The following is a 4,414-nucleotide window of genomic DNA, read 5'->3' on the forward strand; positions in this document are numbered from 1 at the left end:
TTTTTTTTTTTTTTTTTTTTAGTTGGTTCTCAGAATGAACAGCAAATGGGGAATAATCATTTTGATTTTTTATTCTTTCCCACATAGTGGCTGAAGTTAGCCTATACAGCTAAATGCATTTCTAGGGACTACAGTCAATTTACAGTTGAGATAAATCTGGCCCATGATTTTTTTTGCACAGTAGATATGAACATTAGCATGCAATGCACTATGTCATGTCGGTGGTGTATTTGCATTTGTGGCTTTGCAACCTCTTGAAAGTGTAAGTTTGCTTTACTACTGAAGCTAGTAGAGTAAGCTTCCCACAATCTGCTGTGTTAGCAATTTCCTCTTTCCAATTAAGAAAAAAAAATGTAATATACAATATGTAGCATGCGTTTAAAAATAGTCAACTAGATATCTGGAAGGTATAAAATACAGAGGTCACTGTATAGACTGACATGAGGTGAAAAAGGGCAAATCACATTAGAGGGATTTCAGGTTCTCTGGCAGTATAAGTAGGCATAGATCCATTCAAATCAGCAGAACTGTACTAACTTAATTCCTCTGGCAATCTGGTCCAGAAACTTTAATCATGGTTTATGTTACTGTGTATTTTTTGAAGAATTGAATACTTTGAGCATGCTTTGAAGTGCCTTAGCTAATTTCTGTATTGCTAGTGGGGTTTGAAAAGATGAATGAAACAGTGCTTAAGCTTTCTATAGTGTGAAAATGTGGATTCTGAATTTTCCCTGGGGGTTGCTATGCTTGTTGTAGAAACAGTGGAGGCCCTGGTGTAGACGGGGCAGATTTTTTAACACAGTTTCCACCACAGTTGCTGTTGGTGGAAATGCATAAAAGGTAAATAACAGATTTGAATTATGCAGTGAAGATCCATCTCTATTACTTAGATTAGGACTATTTTCTATATATTGTTTTCATACTTTCATAGATGTTAGGGTCTGGAAGGGACCTTACAGATTATCGGGTCCAGTCCCCCTGCACTTGGGCAGGAAAGACTGTTTTCATAGTATATTAAAAAAACTAGGACCTAAACATTAACTGCCAGGGCAGCCACCTTCATAGTAGCACCAGTGTGGGTTGTCTTGTACTCAAAGTACAGGTCTTTTTATTTCTGTGGCTTTAGAATTAGATGCTTGTGGAGCTGGATCCCCCAGGATTTGAAGGAGACTAGGGGTACTCCCACACAAAGAACTGTCTTCCTTTAGCTATTGCACTCAGACTCCTTCAGGTTAGGTTTGCTAATGCAGGGGAAGTAATTTATTACTTCTCCAGCCTCCAAGAAACTTCCCCTGCTGTCTCTAGGGGAAATATGTACATCCCAGTGACCTTCATGGTTTCACCCAACTGGACGAAGAAGCCCGACTCCTCCCAATTAAAGTTTGAGGATCTCCTCCAGAATGGATATGTTGGCAGAATGCCCAGGGCTAGTATACGAGGTTGTTATTAGGGTGTCACTTTGATTTCATGAGGGAGAGGGTGACCCTGCTGTTCTTTGCAGCATCTAGCTGGCTAATCAGGAACGGAGCCCAGTTCAGCTTCCCTGAGCAAAATGATGAGAGACAGGAGGTTAGGTACAATAGCTACTCTAAGAAAACAGCATTTATCACCCACGGTAGTTAAATTTGCCACAGCATTTATGGCATAGAGCTCTCTTCCTAAGCAGATATAGCAAGTATCATGGTAAAGTTGAATATTAAGGTACAATAAAGATTGATTAAGAGCTTTCACTGAAGTCATGGACTTCATGACAAAGATGCTTAAATATGGATCTCCAGCTGCCAAGATCCTGGATTTCAGGAACTGAGCAAAGTATTTCAGCCTGCAAGATCTGAATCTGGTACCAGTCAGAGACATATGACCGTCTGGAAGGGAGGTACCTTCAAAAAACAAATATTTAAAAATATTGCCTAATAGAGGAACAAGAATAACAAAGCTAAGATCTACTGATAGTGATCTCTTGACTATTACAGTGTTTGTTTAGTATTTCTCTGGAGTCTGATGTATTGATTCACGTTTTTTGAGTTACTGAACATGACACTTTAAATGTGTTGTTGCATTTGCAGCTCAGAATTGATTCTTTTCCTGAAGAAATTCACAAGGTCTGTGGGGGATCAGAGTACTAAAGGGAAGTATAAACTTCCTGCAAAGGAGGTACTGACTAGGAAAATAAATTAAACTGAGAGATTCAGATTTGGAGGATGGCAGGAGTTTAAAATCGATGCCTAGTACCTATCCTAAATGCAATAAAATAAACGTGGGAAGAGGTCTGCCACAGTTTAGCAGCCATGATTGCACAGGCATGGAGAGCTCTTCCCAATAACATAAGAAAGAATTCTATTATGATGAATATCCTCCCTCCCTCCCATACATACAGTTTTTTCTTTATCCCTCCTGGTCTTTCAGAGCTTCTTGTCAACTCTGATGAATTCTGTGTGAAAGGCTCCAGCTCCTATGGTGAAGTGAGATCTGTTAATGGAAAGGTTTTATGCAAGGTGGAACACGTCTCCTTGATGCATGATAGTTGCCATGTCACTAATGTAGGCTTTGAGACTGCAGGTCCAAGTGTAATTTGTTCAAATCAAATAAAGTGTATTAGTCTTGCAGTACTCACATTGTGCATTGCTTAATTTCAGGCAGACAATGTAATCCATCCCTCATGTTTCCTAGGATCATAGGAAAGTAGGGCTGGAAGGGACCTCACAAGGTCATCTAGTTCAGGCCACTGCTCAAGGCAGGATCTCCCCTGACTAAGCCATCTCAGCCAAGTGTCCATATAAACTGTTCTTGAAAACTTCCGGGGATGGAAATTCCAGTTCCTCTATAAAATCTGTTTAAATGCTTGACCACCTCATATAAAAAATGTACTCCCTAATCTCCAAACTAAATTTCCTCTGTCACAACTTGTGGCTATTGCTGGTGTTCTGTACTCCATAGCCACAGAGAAAAAACCATTTTCATACTCTCTATAATCACCCTTCAGGTATTTGAAGACTTTTATCAACCGCCCCCCACCCCCCCCTCCAGCCCCCCATCTTGTCTTTTTCAGCACTGGCAGGGTGCACAGCTGGGCGAAGAGCTGCTTCAGGGCTGAGATCTTGTGGCAGTGACAGCATGGCCCAGAGCTGGGACAGAGCTGTGATCCATTGCCTATATAACCCCTGGCAGGGGTGTGCAGGCAGTAGATGGCAGCTCTGCCCCATCTCTGGACCTTGCTGTCACCACTGCAAGATCCCAGCCCCAGCCCTGGAGCAGCTGCGCTCCCTGCCAGCGCTCCTGGAGTCTCTGACTCCATGGAAACCCTGGCTGGCACTGCCATGGCTTAGCCACTACTGGGGTCACCATGGAAACTGACCATAGCTATATGGATTGGGGCTGCTGGTAAATGGAGTTAGCCCATCAACCGGATCTGCCATTTTGCCCACCCCTGCCTTAGACCGTGCTAAATCTGTAGACTAAGGTCAACTAAAGTTAAAACATGGTGTGAGGTTAAGAGTTAACACCACTTCTCACCTGCAAAGCTCTGATTTGCTACTAGGGGGCTGGTAACTAGCCAGGACACCTCCCTGCTCTGGGTAGGGGGAGGTGGGGGCTGGGAGCAAGGCATCCTGGGATGCTGGAGGATTACAAAATTGCTCCTTCCATCACTTTGGAGCAGGCTGAAGTTACCATGTTTCATGGTGTATAAATCGAGGTTTGAAGCCAAATTATTCACCCTTAAATTTCCACCTTGACTTATACACTGTGCTACTGCCAGCTAGGGGCTTCCCCGGCCAGGCTCCTGCCTCCTCCCCTCTGCCCCTGCCTGGAACCAGGCTGCGCCCAGACCCTATACCTGGAGACACTTACCCACGGTGCTTGCTGGGCAGGAAGTGAGCGGGCAGGCACAGAGTGGAAGCAGCAAGCAGCGCTTGCTGCTCTCCATGCCAAGCAGCCCAGCTGCCCACTAGGGTTGCCAACTCTGTTTGAATCTATGCCAGGAGGTTTCATGCAGTGGCGACACATAGGAGGTGCACGGGGGTGCACATGCATCCCTCACAGCCAGCCCTCCCCAGTTAGGTGACAAGCACGGAGGGCAGGCGGGAGTGCCGGCCGGTGCCCCCTTGAAAGTGCTGGCCGGGGAGTGGGAGCACCAGGATTAGTGTTGCTGGTACTTCTAGGTTGGCCCCCTCTGGTCAGTGCAATGGCCGCAGGGAGACCCCTGGGTCGCTGACTGGCTGCTGGGGGCAAGTGCCCCCCCCCTGACTCAGGAGGCAACAGCTGCCCATGGTTTCAATCACATGATGTAATGATATTAATGATTTTATGTCAGGAAGGCAAAGGCACGTTACTTTTAGGACGCTTGGAAAATCCACTGGACAACTGTAGAAATCAGATTCAACCTTTCATCTTTATTTTAATGAATGCCCTATTC

Source organism: Gavialis gangeticus, unplaced genomic scaffold (assembly GCF_001723915.1).
Source record: "Gavialis gangeticus isolate Ggan-Ray unplaced genomic scaffold, GavGan_comp1, whole genome shotgun sequence".
NCBI lineage: Eukaryota > Metazoa > Chordata > Crocodylia > Gavialidae > Gavialis > Gavialis gangeticus.